Here is a 22,369-nt window from a genome sequence, read left to right as displayed (position 1 = left end):
AAAATCTGATTTTGAAAGGAGAAGAAATCTGATTTAGGAGCTCTTTTAGAAAAAGAAATAGAAAAGAAAATATTCGCACACACACACACACACACACACAGTGAAATTGAAACAGAAAAAATAGAAAAGAAAAGAAAAAATCCGAAACTTTGTTGTTCTTTTTGGAATCTGTCCGGGTCTGTGTACTGATACTATTTGGTCTTAAAATCTGAAGTTCTTTAAGAAGCTTTACTCTTGTGAATCTGGGTTTCTCGGGTCTTGTTATTGCTCAAATCTGTGGAAATACTGATATTCTGCCAGTATTTTGTTACTGCTGCTACTGCTGAAATTTACTTCTTCTACCTTCATTTCCAGGTACTTATCTTTTGAATTTTATGTTGAAAAGAGATTCAACATGACAAATCCATGAAGCCTGAATTGCAATTCTGTTTCCAATTGTCCAAGTTCATTAGTTTAAATTTCATTTTTTTGTTTCATGTTAGTTAACTAGTAGTGAATTCAATTTGATAGCTATGAGTTAATTGTCTTATTTTGAAATTCATATAAAGCTTTGTAATAATGTTAGCCATTCCGAAATCTCATTGGTATAGGTATATGTGAATTGTCAAAACAGGGAGTAAGGCATAAAAATGGGCCATTGATTACATCCCATAATACCATTAGCTAAATGTAAAGTAGAATGGAAATATTAAGAAGTTACATTAGTAGTATATCTTGTAACAAATATGATTTTGTTTAGATTGGTATAAGTTATTATATGGTATGATGACAGGTATAATCATATGAGTAAAGTGAGTTGGTATAGCTCGTCATGATGTTAAGAATATTATGAATGTTTAGGCGTACAACTATGTTGTATGTAATACAGTTCGAATTGAATCAATTTGAATAATAACTCTTTTCTCATCAATTTGATTATTTATCGTTATAAATAAACTGAGCAATTATAATTCTGGATCAAAAAACAAGCATGTGAGAATGAGGTGATATGTATAAGAACCAATCGCAACACTTTATATCAATGGTAAATAAAAGTAGAATTTGCACTAATTAAAATAAATAAAAATTGTTCAAAAATACTTCTTCCCTTCATAAATTATTTTTGTGAGTTTCATATGGCATTCATCCTTTGGTATATGTATATGTTGTATTTGTGAAGAATAGTATTAATCATGTTCTTATTTTACTTTGAATTTGAATAGTCTTGGGATGAACATAATTAATACTCGGAAATTATAGTCAACGGGCAATACTTAATAAATTGTGAATTCTTTTAAGAATTTAAAGGCATCCCCTAAAATATGAATTTTACAGGAATTTCATATAAAAAATGTGTAGATATAATAAACAATTTTGTGGAAAATCCATAATATTATTACAAAAATTTTACGCAATTAGGGATGCGTTCGCGTACCCTGATTATTTTTTTAAAAAAAAGCAAATTCGGATTATGCGTACGCACAATTTCGAGCGAATATTTAAGAAAAGGATTTTTCCAAGGATGTTAAAATAATTTCATATAACCCGAGGTGTGCAGTTCATTATTTAAATAAAAAGGGTGATGATGTTCCTGATTTTATTTTAAATTTCGAACATATATTTTTTATAAAAACTATAACATGGACAATTTTATTGTGTACACGTACGCGTGGCATGATCCCCGGTAATTATAAAAAGTATATAATACGAATATACGTACGCGTAATTCGTCCATATAATTGTAAACAATAAGTAAAAAGCGGTAGTAAAATCATGCAATAAAAACGTATTTAGTAAAATCAAGATAATTAAGCCAATAATAAAAACAGTTAAGCGACCGTGCTAGAACCACGGAATTCGGAAATGCCTAACACCTTCTTCCGGATTAACAGAATTCCTTACTCAGGATTTCTGGTTCGCAGAATAATAAACAGAGTCATATTCTCCTCGATTCAGGGATTAAAATTGGTGACTTGGGACGCCTTAAAATTCCCAGGTGGCGACTCTGAAATAATTAAATAAATCCCGTTTCGACTGTCCTTCAATTGGAGAAAACTTCCCCACGCGCCCCGCGGGAGCGGTAAAAAGGAGGTGTGACAGGTACTGCATCTGCCAGGAAGAGAGCCTTTTCTCAAACCTTTCTATTACTCCATTCCATATGCCAACTGACTTGTGTTTAGCTCCCAATGGAAGGCCTAGGTAGGTTGTAGGGAAAGTGCCTGTCTTGCAGCCAAGAATCTCAGCCAGTTCAGCTAGATTGGAGACCTCATTAACCGGATATATGACAATTTTCAACATGTTAATGTGTAGGCCAGATAAAACTTCAAAGATAAGCAAAGTAAGGTTGAGGTTGAGAACCCGTGACCTCTCTGCCCCACAAAATATTAAGGTATCATTTATTGTTAATGTGAGACTATCAGTGCGTTTTCTAAGGTCCGTCCCACTTGAAAACCTTGTATCCATTGCAGCTGCTTTGCTTTTTCAAGCATTTTAGTTAGTCCTTCCATAGCCAATATAAAGAGGAAAGGGGAGAGAGGGTCTCCCTGCCTGAGGCCTTTTTGTGGAGAAAAAACCCAACAGGACTTCTATTAACCAAAACAGAGTATTTCACAATGGTAATGCTGAATTTAATCCACCTAATCCACCTTTCACCAAACCCCATTCTCCTCAGTATGTTGATTAGATAGGGCCAATTTAATTGATCAAATACTTTCTCAATGTCTAGCTTGCAAAGAATACCTGTGCCTCCATTTTTGATTCTCCAATCCAAGGTTTCATTAGCAATTAAGGATGCATCCATGATCTGCCTGTTTCTGATAAAGGCAATCACCACACAATGCCTAAATGTGATAATGGCTCGAGGGACTTGCACTACTTGTCCTTCTGGGTAAGTTGTGTATCAACCATATATTGTTCATTCCTTGGACAATCTAGAAATGCACCAAATTACCATTATTGACAAAAGTTTATACCATTATCCTTTGCTTTGGTCAAGTAGTGTGGGTAGTCAATTCCCTATTTGGTTTTTGAAACCTTCTCATCTTCCAAATTTATTTTACATGAATACACAAATATATAGTTAAATTTAGCTTTCTCATCTTATTGTAGTAATACTTTTCACAAGAAAGACATTCACAAGCTTAGTGATATATAAGGAGACCATGAACAGAATACTCATTAAGAAATGATTCTACTTATCCTCAAAATAAAAAATTACCAGTCATACACAAATATTCATAGATAAGAACAAATAAAGGCATTAAACCAATATAGAAAGTTTATGGCAAAAAACTTAAAAGATGGTGAATTTGAAATCCAAACGAAGAAAAATAAACTTACATGATATTACCTGCAGATTTTGATAGTCAAATTTTAAACATATTGAGCCAGACATTTGAAAATCTGTTACAAATGTAAGGTAACTCTAGAGACATAACAGGATAGCAGAAAACAATAGGACACTCTCATCAAAATAGTTAAAGGACAGTGGAGAAATTTCTTATACACACGTTCTATCTTAATGAGTATGGTTTTATCTTTACCAAAAAGCAAAGAATGTGATTCTATGTGAATAATTGTCAGTCACTTCCTATCAATCTTGCATACAACAACAACAATCTTGCATATTACACGAAGAAAAGAAAAAAAAACAGCTTCGAACTCCATGGCACTGACTTACCTAGCATTCATATAGCAATATCCAAATTTAAAGGGCTCAATGATTTTAGAACTTCACAACAGTTTTCCAACACACACGGATCATTGTATTTCCTCTTAAACAACTTTATCTTTACTTTACGTACCATAAGTATTATGGTTAGAACTTATATTTACATTTAGATCAAATAGAATTAGAACAAATAAAATTAAGAAATATATTCACAATTTAAACTTGTGCTATCAGATTGCTAAGAAATATTATGGTTAAACTTAGATTTACATTTAGATCAAATAAAATTAAGAAATGTATTCACAATTGAAATTAAGAAATATATTCACAGCTAACTTCTCAGCATCTATAAGCGAGACATTAATTTGGTAACATAAATGTTCTAGCATTTTTTCCTCTTGTAATACTGAAATAGACGGTCTTTCTTCTTCATTTATTGACACATCGAGGTGTTAGCAGCTTGTTTATAAGGTCAATTAAAGCCCTCAACTGAATGTAATAGATATAAAAAAGGCGTAGCATTTCAACAATCGAAATAAATATTTTCTTGAAGACAATTTGCAGATAACTTCTTGTGTTGGGAAATTTTTGTACCATTTTGAAAACTTTATAGATCTTTAAAATTCAAAAGCCAAGAACAAACATGTTTACATTACATGGGATAACCATTTGACTGACCAATATGTATGTTCGCAAAACTGATTGACCTTCTTTCTTTCTACTATAATCCGAAATTAGAATCCCAAGATGTCGACTGAAAGAAAAAGCAGTATGCTAATTGCACTCTTTTTGTAAGAGATAATCCACAAATAGCCATTGAGATGAATAACAAACACCAAGCAGAAGAATGTATTAAGAAAATGAGCTGCTATCAAATACAAAGTAAAATATTCAAGCACAAAGTCATAATTTAGCAGGTATAACCTAGTGAAAGGTTCAACATCTATCAGAATATAAATGCTTGATACATTCATGGATATATTGCAGCTATTTTAAATCTCTTAACTTGTTATGTCAAAATACTAACCGAATAAGAGTCATTACAGACAATTGTTTGATCTCTGTTCTTTGGATTTTCCCTTTTTCTACTTTTGCTTTCTCAATTTGGACCGATCACTAAAATAAACTGATAATCTGTCCTTCTCTCTCTCTATACCCCTCCCCCCCTATTACTAAAAATTATGACTTGTCTAAATGCATATTATGTAATTGAGGACGCATATAAGGCATGTGTTTGCTGGTCTTGGTCAAACAACCAGAACAGACACGGCGTAGTTAATAGTAAATTTAAATGTGGCTTCATAAATAGTACAAGCACAGTATAAGATCTCATTAATTGCATAAATATCTTTAGCATGACATCAAAATATAAAATATAAAATAGTACAAATATACCGTTGCATGAACATCAATTTTCCAACTAACCAAATTTGGATGCATATTCATACTCATCTCTCCATGTAAGTCTGCAAAATATCAATTTTAGCATCTCTGATGTTAACCCATTAGCAAAATGACCAAGTATCAGATACAACTTAATCAAATGAAGAAATAGCGGATAAGAGATACTGAATCTAAATTGATCTGAAGTCCGCAAAGAATAAGGTGTAACGACCCGGCCGGTTGTTTCATGAGTTACTGCTCCGTTTTCCCCATTTATGCTTCTTATTGTCTTGTTCAGAGGTACTATGTGTTATCGGGTTGGTTGGCTCGGGTACGGAGAGGTTTTGGTAAGGTTTGAGACACTTAGTCTCTTTTGAGGAAGCTTAAGTTGGAAAAGTCAACTGGATGTTGACTTATGTGTTAAAGGGCTCGGATGTGAGTTCCGATGGTTCGGATAGCTTCAGGAGGTGATTTGGGACTTAGGAGCGTGATCGGAATGTGTTTTGGAGGTCCGGAGTGGATTTAGGCTTGAATTGGCGAAATTGGAATTTTGGAGTTTTCCGGTTGATAGGTGAGATTTTGATATATGGGCCGGAATGGAATTTCGGGAGTTGTATTAGGTCCGTTGTGTCATTTGGGATGTGTGTGCAAAATTTTAGGTCATTCGGACGTGGTTTGATAGACTTTTTGATCGAAAGAGGAATTTGGAAAATTTTGGAATTCTTAGGCTTGAATCCGATGCAAATTTGGTGTTTTGATGTTGTTTTGAGCGTTCCGAAGGTTGGAAAAGTTTGAATGATGTTAAGGGATATGTTGACATATTTGGTTGAGGTCCCGAGGGCCTCAGGTGAGTTTCGGGTGGTTAAACGGACCATTTCAAGTTGGATAAAGTTGCAGAAATTCTCCTGTTGATGTTGCTGACAGCTGGCCTTCGCGTTCGTGAGTGGGCGCTTGCGTTCGCGAAGGGTTAGCATGTGAGGCTGAAGGTTTGGTCTTCGCGTTCACGAGGGAGGTCCCGCATTCGCGAAGGGTTGCGGTCATTGAGCTACGCGTTCGCGAGAGGGAAGTCGCGTTCGCGAAGAAGGAAAATGTGGTAAGTGTTAGGTTGTGCTTCGCGAACGCGAGGCTTTGACCGCGTTCGCGAAGAAGGATTTAAATGACTGGGTAGAATGTTTTAAAATCTCATTTCCGCGGTTTTTAGCCTATGTTTCTCCATTTTTGGGCGATTTTGAAGCTTTTTGAAGAGGATTGAAGAGGGAATCAAGGGGTAACATTTGGAGGTAAGATTTATGGACTTAAAACTCAATCCTAATGTGATCTCTACTTAATTAATCATGGAAATTGTTGAATTTAAGCCTAAGTATTGAAGAACTATGGCTTGTAATTGGATACCTAAAATTTGGGATTTGAGGGGTCGTTTGTGGTTGGATTTTGGTGTTTTTGATATAAATGAACACGGAGAGTGATAATGAGTCTATTGATATAATTTTTATTGGATTCCGAGAAGTGGGCCTGGGGGTCGGGTTTGGCCAATTTCGAAATTTGTGTTGTAATTTGATTTCTTTCGAGTGGACTTTGTTCCATTAGCATATTTTGATGGTTTTGCACAGATTTTGGTTAGATTTGGAGCATCCGGAGGTCGATTCGAGAGGCAAAGGCATCGCGGGCTAGAGTTTGGACCGGATAGAGGTGAGTAATGATTGTAAATGTTGTCCTGATGGTATGAAATCCCGAATTTCACATCGTAGTGCTATATTGAGGTGACGCACACGCTAGATGACGAGCGTGGGATTGTACACCATTGGGGATTGTGACTTAGTCCATCCCGTATGACTGTTTTACTGCGTATTTGATTGAAAATTGTTTGCTATCATCATGCTTTGGGCTGAATGCCATATTTGGGCCTCGTGCCAACTATTTTGGACCCTTGGGGGATTCTTACTAATATTCTTCATTGTTTTGACTTTATACTTGTACTCAATCATGTTATATACTACTGTTTTTACAACTCAACCATGTTTACACTATTTTGACATCTTAAATGATATTTTGAGCTGAGCATCATATTTTACTGGGCCCGAGTGGCTTTTAGAGATTTCTGACTAAGTAAGGCCAAGGGACTGGTGTTGTGAGGATTATTATAGGATCGGGTTGCATGCCGTAGCAGTGTTGTACTGATTATGATTATGAGGCCGATGGCCTGAGTTATACGCCACAAGGTGGCTTGATATGAGGCCTAGAGCCTATTGATTATGCCACGAGATGGCTTGATATTGCACTTGGGCCGTAAGGGGCCCCTCTCGGAGTCTGTACACCCCAGTGAGCATGGGTACCTAGTGAGATATGTGATATAGCCCGAGGGGCTGAGGTTGTTCCATGTTATTGCTTGAAGGGCTGATTTCTGTTGGTATTGCGCCCGAGGGGCTGATTTTATGTGTTTATCTTTTTTCGCTGCTTTTCATTTACTTGTTTAACTGTAAAAAAAGGTGTTTTAAAGAAGATTATACTGAACTAAGGTGTTTTTATAAGATCTCACTATTTTATTTCATTTTTATTAGTTTTTCTCTGCCTCTTTATAGCATGTTGTTGTGTTTTACGTGATTTCTTATCGCTCAGTCTTCATTTATTATTATTACTCACTGAGTTGGAGTACTCACTTTACTCCCTGCACCCTGTTTGCAGATTCAGGAGCTTCAGGTCCCGCCAGTGAGGGTTGATTGCTCCCAGCACGCTATTCGGAGCCCACTAGGTAGCTGCTCGGCGTTCGCAGCCCAGTGTTTCTCCCTCCTATCTTACTTTTTGTTTCTAATTCCGTAATAGACTGTGTAGACATGTGATTTTTGACCTTACCCAAGATTTTTATATTTTAGCATGTAAATATTTAATGTAGGCCTAATATAGCTATTTCAACTATTTTTGACTTCTTTACTTTATTTTCGTCATAAAAATGAAAGATTACAAAAAAATATTTTAGCTTACGTATCTTTCATAAATTTAAATAAAAATATACAAAAATAGTACCTTATTTTTATCTTTACATAATCTTGAAAATACAAAAAATATGTTGCATTCGCATCTAGGATTTTATTTTTGCATTTTTAAATCAATTAGTAATTTATCTGCTTTACAAAATTGAAAAAATCACAAAAAAAATGTATTTTGCATTTTTATTGTTTAATTTCGAATTTTTGTAATTTTATTTAATTAGGTGTGGTAATTATTATTCAGAGATAATTAAGTTAATTTGGTAGAATAATTTGGTTTAGGGGTTGTTCAATAAGGGTAATGTTTACCTAACTTTAGGAAGCTTCTACAATGGTAGGGTCAGGAAATGCACTACTAAATTAAATAAAAGCACTAAGCTAGTGTAGATAATTGAAAAATGGGAATGGGTAATGGAAATGGCATTAACTTAATGCCCATTTAAGGGCTAAAAATCATGGTCAGAGGGGGAGAACATTAAAAGAGGGTAGAAGGCTAGGAAATTCGGAGAGGAAAAAAAAGAGAAGGGGGCGGAGAGAGCGGTATACACTCAATATACACTCTGAATACACTGGATATACAGGGGCAGAGAGCTAAGAAAACTTGGAAGAGATTCTGAGAGAGGGAGACAAGAAAACATTCTGAAAATACTGGAAAAAAACTGGAATTTACTGTTTCATTGATTTCTATTTTCTGGTTTTCAATTTCGAATTGGCTGAAACCATCTTCCATATATTGTTTCATTGAACTATCTGGGGTTAATAGATGGATTAAAACTGGGACTGTTTTGTTGCTGCTGGTGATTGTTGTTGTTTTTACTTCTGATCTCACCCCTTTTGACTTTCATTTCCAGGTATTCCTTCATACCCTTTGCTAACAAATAAAGTGTCACAAGTTGGAACCAGATTGAATTTGTATACAGATTTGGATGTTCGAATTGGAATTTGAATAAGAGTCTTGTTTGAATGTTAAATTCTATTAGCTTCTGTTGTTTATACTTTTGTTTTCTTGTTATGATTCATGTGTTAAGTTGTCCAACTGTGCTCAAGGTATAGATTGTATACAACAATAGCTTCTGCTGAAATTTTGGCTATGTATGTATAGATTGCCTGGTCTTAACTGTAACCAATTGATGTTTCCATATAGTTTATGCCTTAGTTTAAAAGGGGATTATTGTTGATTGATATATATAAAGTTCTTATTCATGCCCCGACTCGTTTTTCTCCCCTCCTCAACGGTTAAAAAGATTATGAGAGATCACTGGTAGGTATGGCTTCAGGGATTCGATCCTGAAGTCCTTGCTTGCAGCCGGCGTTGCCAAAATATTCAGGCCCTTCCGCTAATAAAATGGTTTAATAAAGCCTTGTTGTTTGGAAGGGACTTCTCAAGTACTTTAGTGTTAAATAATTAGGGTCTTAAAAAATGGAAATTTGAGGCAAGCCATAGTTAGACACTTAGTAACAAATGGCTCTTGTGTTAATTTCATAATGTAGAGGTAAAATAATAAATATTCCTAGAGAAACCTTTAGGGTATTATCGTGATTGTGGACATGTTCGCGTGACATAATTACGAATTTTCAAAAATAAATTAAGGTCCGCGTCCGCGCGACTTTGACTAAGTTTTTTTTTCTTAAATAAATTAAGTGTTGTGAATTGTGTACACGTACGCGTGACATGACTCTTGACACGCCAAACCACACGAGTATACGTATGCGTAACTCGATAATTCTTTAAGTACGAGTAAATCACGTAATTAAAAGTGGTAAAGGTAAAAATGCATGTAGTTTCTAAACATATAATTAAATAATTTAAGCCAAGTATAAATGGTTAAGCGATCGTGCTATAACCACGGAATTCGGGAGTGCCTAACACCTTCTCCCGGGTTAACAGAATTCCTTACCCGGATTTCTGGTTCGCAGGCTACAATACAGAGTCAATCCTTTCCTTGATTTAGGATTCGAACCGGTGACTTGGGACACCATAAATTATCCCAAGTGGCGACTCTGAATCTTTAAATAAACGAATCTCGTTTCGATTGTCCTTTGATTGGAAAAACTCCCTTATACACTCCTTCGGGTGTAGGTAAAAAGGAGGTGTGACAGCTCTGGCGACTCTGCTGGGGATCGAACCCAGAATCTCTGGTTCAGGGTTCAAGAATTCGAGCTTAGAATAATTGTTATATTTGGCTTTATTTATTGTCTGGTTTTATTTACATGGTTGGTCCTAATGTGCTAAATGCTGCTTTTACCGCTTTGATATTTGGTTGGACTGTATATAAATTGTTACGAAACCCTCCTCTCTCTGAGTCTTCTAAATCATCTTGGAAGTGTGCAATTCGTGTGACTTCTTTTCTGTCAGAGTCATATCCCAATTTTAGAACGAGCTTCGGACAAGCTGCAAAGCCGGTGAAGCTTCTATATTCTCGGTACGCTGCCCCCCCTCGGCTCGAGTTGTCCGCTCGGGTAAGCCAAGTCTAGAACAAACAAACCCAGGTTTTTAAACTTAGAATAACATAGCCTCATGCCGGATCCCTAGCAGGAACGTTTGTTTCATCACGCGCATTTGACTTTGGGGACTCAACACAGGGGTTGGGTCCGTCTAGGAAAGGTGTACCCAAAATAATAGACCATTTTGATGCATTCTGTGTGCTACATATTACATTTCTTCAAGGGTAAAAGGGTCATTTGGCGGACCAATGATAGTTGAGGGTAGATGAAAAAGAAAGAAGAAAAAGAGAGGTGAAGTGTGAGGATAAAGCGAGGAGGGCCCAATTATGTTTTCTGTCACATTGTTGTTAAGAAAAGAAAAAGAGCTTGAAATTTCAAAAAAAAAAAGATTTTGTACTTTTTCATCATTTTCCGAAAATCAGAAAATCAAAAAAAGGAAAAAGAAGAAAATCCAAAAAGAGTTTACATGTCTCATCATTTTTCAAAACAAAAGATAAAAAATGTTTTTCTCTGAATTAGTTATTATTTTTATTTCTCGCCCGTATCCAATCTGCTCGAACTACGCATACCTGATTCTCGTCATTCGGGGCGTGATACGTAGGCAGCCCACATAGGATCCGGTCTTTCTAGTAAATCTTAGGTTCTTGGCTTTGCGGGGTCTTAGCCAAATTTTGCACTTCTAGCCACATTTTGGCCAAATAAGCCATTTTTGCAAAAATAACCTCAATCATGTCATGCGTGTGTCTAGTAGGGAATGTTTTTGTCTCACATAGTGTTGGTTTAAGTTTTCTCATATAGGTGTGAATTTACTTGCCGGAGTTTGGGCATGACAGAGCCTCAGGACCATCTAGTCAGGATCGTTCATTCAGAATTGGATCAAAAGAAGATTTTCTGTTTTTTTTATGTTTGCAGTTTGTTTTCTTTTTATATGTCTTTTTACCTTCTAGTTTTGTATAGTAATGTCGAGGTTTTTATTATTATTGTACTTACTATTTTGCATTTGGAAAAAGTGTGTTATGAGTCAAAAATCCAAAAGAAAAAAGAAAAAAAAAAGAGAAATTTCGCGTTTTTATATTTCCGTTATAAGTTTTCTTTAGAATACTAATTCTAGAAATGGAAAAAAAAATTGAGGTTGTTTCTCCTTTAGGCAATTAATATCTAGGACTTCAGATGAATTGTTTTTGTGTTTCCTTTAGTATATTAGGACCAAATTCAAAAAAAAACGAGAATTTTCTTTTAGTACTTCTTTAAAAGTTTTCTTTAAGGTATTAATTCCAAAATCCAAAAAGATTTTCTTTTGAGGTGTTTCTTTGGGAAATTAACAAAAAATGAAAAAAAAATTCTTTTTATTTCTACTAGAATGTTAGGATATTGTACATAGAAGAAAGAGAAAAAATAACGTATTTTATCTTTGGTTTGTTTCAGAGTTTCTCCCTTAGTTAATCAAAATTGAAATCCAAAAACATTATGTTTTATCTTTTTCATTGCTTGCTTCGAAATCTTGCGTTAGGATATCAAATGAAAATTCAAAATATTTTTCCGTGGTTTATTCTTTCGATCTTCTTCCTAAAAAAAAGAATAAAAAAAAATACTTTTGTTTTCTCTTCTAGGGTTTTCCTTAATAATTTCCCATGGAGTGTTTGATAAAAAAAAAGCAAAATATATGTTCGTTAAGCTTGAGTTTGCAATAGGTTATAGAACATTAAGTCTAGAAATTTTAAAAACAAAAAAAAAAGAGATTTATTTCCCCTTTTCTCGTCAGAGTCAAAAAGAAAAGAAACAAAGAACGTCAGTTTGTTTCCTTTATTCATGATCTTCCAGAACTACGCAAAGATCTGATTCATGTGGCGTCATGATACGTAGGCAACCTACATAGGGTTCGATCGAATCATTTTATTTTTTTAAAAAAGAAAAAAAAAGAGGAAAAAAGAAAAGAAAAAAGGGTGAAATTATGGGACGTGAGAAATGAAAGGAAAGAAAAGAGTGATAATTAGAAAAAAAAAGGAAGGAAAATGATCAAGCAAGTGCTAAAAAAGCAAAGAAAAGGGAGGTTGAAATGAACAAATTGGGATGAAGCCAAGTGACCTTATGACCCTCGAAGTCATTCTAGAACCGTTAATTGTGGCTAGGTGCATTGCACACAATGTGATATTTTTGTTGTTAAATGACCTAACGCTAACGTGATGGCCGCATTTTGTTATATTCATAACAGAAGGGTGGTTGGTTTGTGGTTTTTAAAGTGGTAACTCTTCTCTACAACACAAAGTCAAAAGGCAATGGCATACAACAACAGAACTGAGTTGGTTGATACCGGTGCCCGAAAGCAGTTGGTTGAACAGGATAAGGGGTTTGTTGAAGAGGTGAGGATGTTAAGACAACACATAACGGACATGTATCAGGCCTGGATGACTGGGAGGGCACCACCCCCACCACCAACTAGCTTCCTAAATGCTACCCTTACCCAAATAACGGTAACAGTGCCAAATGATCCCCCATACTCTCCAGATTCACCCGCTTACCATGGCTTTCCCAACCACCCTAGTAGCTCTGTCACTCATCTTCCAATTACCTTTCCTAAAAATTGCCCTCCTGTCTTTTCCACCATCCCCAACAATGAGCACTCCCTCAAAGCTCACGATGCCCGATATTACCCCTCAGAGGTTGCCCACAAAGTTCCCAACTCATACAAACAGAGCCCTCGAGATAAGTTGCATGTTGAAAATGAAAGGTTCACAGGAAGAGAAAGGAAAGAGGGGATACCCAGGAGGCTGAAAGGCATAGAACAATCCTCGAAGAACAAACAAGGAAGGGAAGATCAGTGCAGCATGTCCTACAAAGAACTGTCTGTGTCCCCTTACGTTCGCCTGCCCGCGGGGTTTAAGTGCCAGAGTTTAACTTGTATGATGGGTGTGAAGATCCAGTAGCCCATTTGAGGGATTATTGCAGTAAAATGAGAAGTGTTGGCAAGAAAGATGATTTGTTGATGGCGTACTTCAGTGAGAGCCTGACTGGGGCAGCTTTGGAATAGCATAATCGTCAAGATGTTGGTAATTGGCCTACATTGGGTGACATGGCTTAAGATTTTGTTCGATACTTTCAATACAGATCGGGCGTTACCCCAGACCGCTCCTCCTTATCCAGAATGGAAAAGAAGCCGGAGGAAAGCTTTAGAGAATTTGGACTCAGATGGAGGGAGCAGGCTGCTCGAGTCAATACCCCGATCGGTGAAGAAAAAATGGTTGAGCTCTTCCTAAAAGCCCAGGGGCCCACCTACTTCAGTCATTTGATCCCGGCCTTGGGAAAGCCTTTCAATGATGTGTTAAAAATGGGGGAGATGGTAGAAGAGGGAATCAAATCAGGTAAAATCATGAGTTGTTCGAAAGACTTTCAGAACATCCTAGTAAGCTCAGGTGGAAGAAAGAGAAACCGAAAAGATGATCCGATGGGCTTACCTGATCAACACTTCCAGCCTCGATATCATCCCCGGGGATATCCTGATGCACCAGATGATCCTCCCCAATGTCACTTCTCTCCACGGAACTCCCAAAATCGTACATCACTCTCTCAGTACCCAGCTCCACAAAATGCCTATCCACCCCTACGAGTCTATCGAAAACCCCCTGGATCAGATTTCCGGCCCAATAAAGCATTTAAGAATGAGAGGTTGCTGAAAAAAGAAAAGGCTTTCACACCTATTGGAGAATCATATGTCATTTTGTTTCAAAAGTTGAAGCAATTGGACATGTTGAAGCTGATTCATATAAAAATGTCAAACCCTCTGTCAAAGAAGTTTGATTTTTCTCAAAGGTGCGCATATTGCTTAAATGCCCCGGGGCATGACATAGAGAAGTGCTGGAATCTGAAGAAAGCAATTCAGAAGCTTATTGATGCAGGCGACATTGTTGTGCAAAATCCAGATGCAGCAGACACTAGCTAAAGTCCATCGCCTATGCATAATGAGACGCATATGATGGGTATGATTTATTTTGAAAAGGAATATGAGAATTCTTCTGAGAACCTCGGAGGTCCACATGCTACAAAGATTTCAGCGCTATTAGAGGTTGATCCTAAGAAAGAGCAAGCAAAGGGAACCCAAAAGAAATTTGCTAAGAACAATGTAATGGAGACTTGTAAAGGTCCTAGTATTGTTGATGCAGAAGTCAGTGGCTAAGATATTGAGTTTGGTGATTGGAAAGACGCTCTTTTCTTGGTTAGCCAGGAAGGAGTTTGGTGGTTTATTTTGTTGTCATTTCTATTGTCCGGATTATTCCAAGGGTTGTAATCCGGATATGGTCTTGTGACTCAAACCCTTCTATCCTTTTATTTTTGCCTGGTTTGTTTAGTCGTAGTAACTCCTTTAGTGCTGTCTAGGTTGTTCCAGGTTTGTAACCCCAGTTTAGTGCTTGTTTTGTTGTTCAAAAGCCTTCACCATCTATCTAATGCAAGTTTCCGTTTTATATGGTCATTTTGTTTAGTTCTCTTTTCTTTTTATAGTTCTTTCCCTGTTGATTCTAGTGACATGACATGCATGCGTAATTCTCAGCCTGGTCTTAAAAAAAGAGTCAGTTTAGTCATGAAGCAATGAAACAATTTTATAGATGATAAGGACAATTGAGGGAAATAAGTAAAGGCATTTTGAGATCATTTCAAGCCCTAATTGCGTGAAACTGGGGCAGATAGAACATAGAGAAACCCTATTGAAATGCATCCTGCCGCATCAGGTTGAAGCCAACGGTAAGTTTGCCCCAAATTGACAGGAGTCGTTCGTGGTAATGAGAGTGAGTGTTGTCCAATGGTGCTTTGTATATAACAAATATAGAAGGCGAATGTGTGGGTACGGTCATCAAGTCTGGCGCAACCAAAAGATGTTACGAATGTTTTCCTTGGTTTATTTAATTGTGTTGTTTGTACTTGGCATGTTTTGAAGGTTGGAATGACGAAGGCATTTTGTTCTGCTATCTAAACACTTTATCTCTCGTCACCCCTTTTGAGACTTATTTATTTTCTTTCATACCCCTCTTTCGGAATCAGTAGCGAATATCAGAAACACAAGCATGAAAGATAAGAAAAGGAAGAAAGAAAAAGAGAAAGAAAAGGAAAGAGAAAGAAAGAAAGAAAGAAAAAGAGAAAAAAAAAGAAGAAAAGAGAAAAGAAGAAGAAAAATAATAAAAAGAAAAAGAGAAAAGCAAAAGAGAAAAGAAAAAAAAACACAACAAACAAAGTAATTTCTATGACATGAACTACGTTCGACCTGATTCTTTTTAAGGAGACGTAGGCAGCCTCACGGTTCGGTCTCATCAAAATAAAAATCCAAAAGTCCCCAAGCAAGAAACTAGGGCAAAAATTGTGGTTGTTGTAAGGAATCTGGTTCCGAAAGTTGTAATTTTGAACCCATGATGAGTTGTTTTGAGCCTTTTGATACCCTTTCTTTCTAACCCCATCCAAAAGCCCAAGTTACGGTCCAAAGAAAGACCTTCCGATCAGTCTTCGAGGAATGCCAAGTCAAGCAAGGAGAGGTAATTCATATCAGAGGCAACACTCTGGTCCAAGCAGAAAAACAATGAAAATGAGATAGTCTTATTGGTGAAAACCCTCGCGGGCACCGTAAGGCGACGGTAAGTGGAGAGAAAGAATCAAAAATGGGAGAGGCTTGATGGTGAAAACCCTTCGGGCACCACAAGTCGAATAAGGATTGTGAATTAGATTGGATAATCGGAGCATTGAAGCCCAGTTTTACGGTTTAGGGGTGTAACAGGAGTTGAACATCAGACTTGCTCAACAAAATAGGCCACAGGTGCATGTCTTGGTCATTAGAGTTGGTATCCACATCTGATAGGTTTCTACTTTGTAGTTTTCTTGTTAGGAATCATTTCTTTCCTTTGTCCTTTACTCTGTTCCTTTTGTCTTGTTTACTTCCTCTTTCTGAGTCGGTTTGGTCAGAACAAGTGAGAAATGACTTCAAAATTTGCCGCCAGCTTGCCAATTGCACAAAACGGGATCTGGCCAGCACATCAAGGTGGCATAAGTTAGGAAAGAACAACAAGTGCACTGAGTTGGTAGCAATCAACATGCTTTGGGATCCATGAGAAATACAAAGGTTTGGTATATTTCAACTCGTGAACAGTACAACAGATAGAGGATGTTGGGTGAACGGGTCAAAGGTATTCTCTGTGATGAGATCAACAAAGAAAGTGTTTAACGAGTGACAAACGAGGTCTTCCAAGCAGAAATCAAAGTTGTCATGGCAAGTGAAGGAGCAATAGACCTCAAGGCCAATGCCAGTGGGTTAAGTTAGGAAAGAACAACATGCACATTGAGTGGACGGTAATTGACGTGCTTTGGGATTCGTGTGAAATACAAAGGTTTGGTACATATCAATCCAAGAACAATGCAACAAGATGGAGGGTGTTAGGTGAACGAATTAAAGGTATTTTCGGTGAAACATAAAGATTGGTAAATGTCAGTTCATGAGCACTGCAACAGATAAAGGGAATTGGGTCTGAACGGAGAAGGGGTATTTTCTGTGATAAGGATGACTGAGAAAGTGGTTAGTCCATAAGCAAGAAAGGTCCTCGAGTGGAAATCAGTTATCATGGGAAGTGAAGGAGCAATCGTCCTCAAAGTCAAGGCCACAAACCAACCACCACATTTTAAACTGACAAAATTTTTCTTTGATTAAAACAGGGGCAGGAAATTTCGGTTGTTTCGGAGAAACCCTCTGTGGAGAAAGGCAGTCACTAAACAGATTTGATTTTTGATTTTCAGGACCCTCCTGTAAAATGGGACCTAGTTTAAAAAAAATCAAAACAATCATAAGTAGCATGAATATACCCCAGGGAATATAAGTTGGTTTCAAAGTTTGCATGTCTAAGATAAGATGTAATTAGGAGTTTTTAGGACCCTCCTGGATAATGGGATAGCTTTAGGACCCTCTTAGATAACAAGATTTAGCGGAAGTCACACCTTTAGAAGATATAACTTAGATTTAAAATTGTCGTTTAGGTAAGAATTGTCACGACCCCCATGGATAATGGGACATAGCTTTCGAATTCTTAGTAATATTTGGTAATATGATTCAGTTTAACACTCACATATGTGCCCAACCTCCAAATGGGGGCAGAAAGTTTTCTTTGTTTTATCTGTTTCATTGAAGTCAGGAGCCCGCCTGGAGAGCAGGGAATACTTTCAAGCGCAGCAGTCAGGAGCCCGCCTGGAGAGCAGGGAATACTTTCAAGCGCAGCAGTCAGGAGCCCGCCTGGAGAGCAGGGAATACATTTCAAGTTAGCAGTCAGGAGCCCGCCTGGAGAGCAGGGAATACATTCAAGTTCAGCAGTCAGGAGCCCGCCTGGAGAACAAGGGAGTACAATTCAAGTTTTAGTTTTCAAGTTCTTATTGATATGTGGTAATGTGATTCGTTTTACACTTACATATGTTCCCAGATACCCAAACTGGGCCAGAAAAATTTCCTTTGTTTTCGTCTATTTTGGTTGAAGTCAGGAGCCCGCCTGGAGAACAGGGAATACATTTCAAGTTAGCAGTCAGGAGCCCGCCTGGAGAGCAGGGAATACATTCAAGTTCAGCAGTCAGGAGCCCGCCTGGAGAACAAGGGAGTACAATTCAAGTTTTAGTTTTCAAGTTCTTATTGATATTTGGTAATGTGATTCGTTTTACACTTACATATGTTCCCAGATACCCAAACTGGGGCAGAAAAATTTCCTTTGTTTTCGTCTATTTTGGTTGAATTCAGGAGCCCGCCTGAAGAGCAGGGAATACATTTCAAGTTAGTAGTCAGGAGCCCGCCTGGAGAGCAGGGAATACATTCAAGTTCAGCAGTTAGGAGCCCGCCTGGAGAGCAGGGAATACATTCAAGTTCAGCAGTTAGGAGCCCGCCTGAAGAACAAGGGAGTACAATTCAAGTTTTAGTTTTCAAGTTCTTATTGATATTTGGTAATGTGATTCGTTTTACACTTACATATGTTCCCAGGTACCCAAACTGGGGCAGAAAAATTTCCTTTGTTTTCGTCTATTTTGGTTGAATTCAGGAGCCCGCTTGAAGAGCAGGGAATACATTTCAAGTTAGCAGTCAGGAGCCCGCCTGGAGAGCAAGGAATATATTTCAAGTCTAGCAATCAGGTACCCGCTTAGAGAACAGGGAGAAGCAGTTCAAGTTTAGCAGTCAGGAGCCCGCCTGGAGAGCAGTGAATACATTTCAGTCTTTACATTTTTCAAGTTTTGAAGTTGGGAGCCCGCCTGGAGAGCAGAGGAATACATTGAAGTTTGAAGTCAGTAAAGCTGAGAGTTACAACAAAAATCTCCGGCAGAAATTAGAAGGAAGACCACAAGTCGAGCCAGAAGTAAAGAAACAACGGAGGAAGCACAAAGCAACAAGGCAACATCAGTCACAAGATCAAGTTTGGAAATAAATCTTTGTAAAGCATAGATTATAGCTTAGTCTAGCTTCTTTATTTTTGTCATTGTGTAATAAGGAGGTCAGTAGGCAGTATCAGCAACAGCAACAGCAGTAACAGTAAAACAACAGCTTCATGGTAGTCCCAGCTACCGAAACTTTCTGAACTACATGTGACCTGATTCATTTGTAGCCAAGGATATGTAGGCAGCTCAGATACCAGGGCTCGGTCACATTCTCTTTCCTCTTAGTTTTTTTGTCTCCTCAATAAAAGGGTCGGGTCAAAAAACATGTCTAGTCGTTCTTTGTCTGAAAATATTTCGTATTTCCAGTCAAAGAGGGCAGCTGTAGACATGTGATTTTTGACCTTACCCAAGATTTTTATATTTTAGCATGTAAATATTTAATGTAGGCCTAATATAGCTATTTCAACTATTTTTGACTTTTTTACTTTATTTTCGTCATAAAAATGAAAGATTACAAAAAAATATTTTAGCTTACGTATCTTTCATAAATTTAAATAAAAATATACAAAAATAGTATCTTATTTTTATCTTTACATAATCTTGAAAATACAAAAGATATGTTGCATTCGCATCTAGGATTTAATTTTTGCATTTTTAAATCAGTTAGTAATTTATCTGCTTTACAAAATTGAAAAAATCACAAAAAAAATGTATTTTGCATTTTTATTGTTTAATTTCGAATTTTTGTAATTTTATTTAATTAGGTGTGGTAATTATTATTCAGAGATAATTAAGTTAATTTGGTAGAATAATTTGGTTTAGGGGTTGTTCAATAAGGGTAATGTTTACCTAACTTTAGGAAGTTTCTACAATGGTAGGGTCTAAGAAATGCACTACTAAATTAAATAAAAGCACTAAGCTAGTGTAGATAATTGAAAAATAGGAATGGGTAATGGAAATGGCACTAACTTAATGCCCATTTAAGGGCTGAAAATCATGGTCAGAGGGGGAGAACATTAAAAGAGGGTAGAAGGCTAGGAAATTCGGAGAGGAAAAAAAAAGAGAAGGGGGCGGAGAGAGCGGTATACACTCGATATACACTCTGGATACACTGGATATACAGGGGCAGAGAGCTAAGAAAACTTGGAAGAGATTCTGAGAGAGGGAGACAAGAAAACATTCTGAAAATACTGGAAAAAAAAACTGGAATTTACTGTTTTATTGATTTCTATTTTCTGGTTTTCAATTTCGAATTGGCTGAAACCATCTTCCATATACTGTTTCATTGAACTATCTGGGGTTAATAGCTGGATTAAAACGGGGACTGTTTTGTTGTTGCTGGTGATTGCTGTTGTTTTTACTTCTGATCTCACCCCTTTTGACTTTCATTTCTAGGTATTCCTTCATACCCTTTGCTAACAAATGAAGTGCCACAAGTTGGAACCAGATTGAATTTGTATATAGATTTGGATGTTCGAATTGGAATTTGAATAAGAGTCTTGTTTGAATGTTAAATTCTATTAGCTTCTGCTGTTTATACTTTTGTTTTCTTGTTATGATTCATGTGTTAAGTTGTCCAACTGTGCTCAAGGTATAGATTGTATACAACAATAGCTTCTGCTGAAATTTTGGCTATGTATGTATAGATTGCCTGGTCTTAACTGTAACCAATTGATGTTTCCATATAGTTTATGCCTTAGTTTAAAAGGGGATTATTGTTGATTGATATATATAAAGTTCTTATTCATGCCCCGACTCGGTTTTTCTCCCCTCCTCAACGGTTAAAAAGATTATGAGAGATCACTGGTAGGTATGGCTTCAGGGATTCGATCCTGAAGTCCTTGCTTGCAGCCGGCGTTGCCAAAATATTCAGGCCCTTCCGCTAATAAAATGGTTTAATAAAGCCTTGTTGTTTGGAAGGGACTTCTCAAGTACTTTAGTGTTAAATAATTAGGGTCTTAAAAAATGGAAATTTGAGGCAAGCCATAGTTAGACACTTAGTAACAAATGGCTCTTGTGTTAATTTCATAATGTAGAGGTAAAATAATAAATATTCCTAGAGAAACCTTTAGGGCCGTTTAAAATATTATCGTGATTGTGGATATGTTCGCGTGATATAATTACGAATTTTCAAAAATAAATTAAGGTCCGCGTCCGCGCGACTTTGACTAAGTTTTTTTTTCTTAAATAAATTAAATGTTGTGAATTGTGTACACGTACGCATGACATGACTCTTGACACGCCAAACCACACGAGTATACGTATGCGTAACTCGATAATTCTTTAAGTACGAGTAAATCACGTAATTAAAAGCGGTAAAGGTAAAAATGCATGTAGTTTCTAAACACATAATTAAATAATTTAAGCCAAGTATAAATGGTTAAGCGACCGTGCTAGAACCACGGAATTCGGGAGTGCCTAACACCTTCTCCCGGGTTAACAGAATTCCTTACCCGGATTTCTGGTTCGCAGGCTATAATACAGAGTCAATCTTTTTCTCGATTTGGGATTCGAACCGGTGACTTGGGACACCATAAATTATCCCAAGTGGCGACTCTGAATCTTTAAATAAACGAATCCCGTTTCGATTGTCCTTTGATTGGAAAAACTCCCTTATACACTCCTTCGGGTGTAGGTAAAAAGGAGGTGTGACAGACTGTATAAACTCTTTCAGACTCTTAGACACATGTTTAGATGCTCATGACTAGTGACACCCCATGTCGGGCTGTGTTGGTTTCCGCAAATTGTACTGGTTCACTTTATTTTGAGCTTATTAGCATATTAATGACTTAAATTGTGTTATTATAATTGTTGAAAATGAATTGGGTGTTGTGTCGGCTGATCTTGTCTTCACGAGAAGCGTCATCACGACCGGGTATGAGTTTAGGATCGTGACATAAGGCGAGGAAATAAAGACAACCAATAGTAAAATTGCAAAAAGTAAAAGCACCGAAAAATGTCAAATGAGCATATCAATTAGCAAAATCGCGAAGGGGGAGAGAGACTAACCGAATGCTATTGGATACAGATCCAAGTGCTGAAGAACAGAGCCAAAAGATTAATAACCAGAGCTAAAGCCATTGAAAGAGAGGATAGAACATGATAGAAGAGAAAAATGAAAGCTGGATGACTTTAGGGAATAGAAGTGGACCGACCTTTTCTTATAAGAGGACACGTGGAGGAGCTGCTAGGTAAAGTGTCTCATGTGGACACATAAGTATCAAATTGGACACGCAAGTAAAGCACTATGAAAAGACAAAAATAACCTCAGGTTTGATTTTAAAGACTGAAAACAGCCATGTCGAAACCATAGCTTTTCTAATATATAGAAAAATACTCAAGTGATGATTGAAAAATTAGTTTGATAAACCTTTATATCAAAGTTTAAAATTTGTATAGTTTAACAAATCATAATTCTTGAATGCTATGATAATTTTATAGGAATGTATGTTACTTATCACAAGTAATGGTCGAAGAGAGTAGTAAAGTAGTACTAGTTGATTTGAAGATTAAAGCAATTATGGAAACTTCAGCT

General features: G+C 36.9%; 1 long non-coding RNA gene across 1 annotated transcript; it reads right to left on the bottom strand.

Annotated features, from left to right (window-relative positions):
• Positions 1 to 1,852: 1,852 nt before the first annotated feature.
• On the bottom strand, positions 1,853 to 21,945 carry LOC138872214 (uncharacterized). Its single transcript, XR_011400683.1, has 3 exons — positions 21,844 to 21,945; positions 4,677 to 5,115; positions 1,853 to 2,909 (listed from the first exon to the last, which is right to left on the bottom strand). It is a non-coding gene; the product is annotated as an uncharacterized lncRNA (long non-coding RNA).
• Positions 21,946 to 22,369: the final 424 nt, after the last annotated feature.

This window comes from Nicotiana sylvestris, chromosome 6 (genome assembly GCF_000393655.2).
Source record: "Nicotiana sylvestris chromosome 6, ASM39365v2, whole genome shotgun sequence".
NCBI lineage: Eukaryota > Viridiplantae > Streptophyta > Magnoliopsida > Solanales > Solanaceae > Nicotiana > Nicotiana sylvestris.
This window is presented reverse-complemented; position numbering and strand designations above follow the sequence as displayed.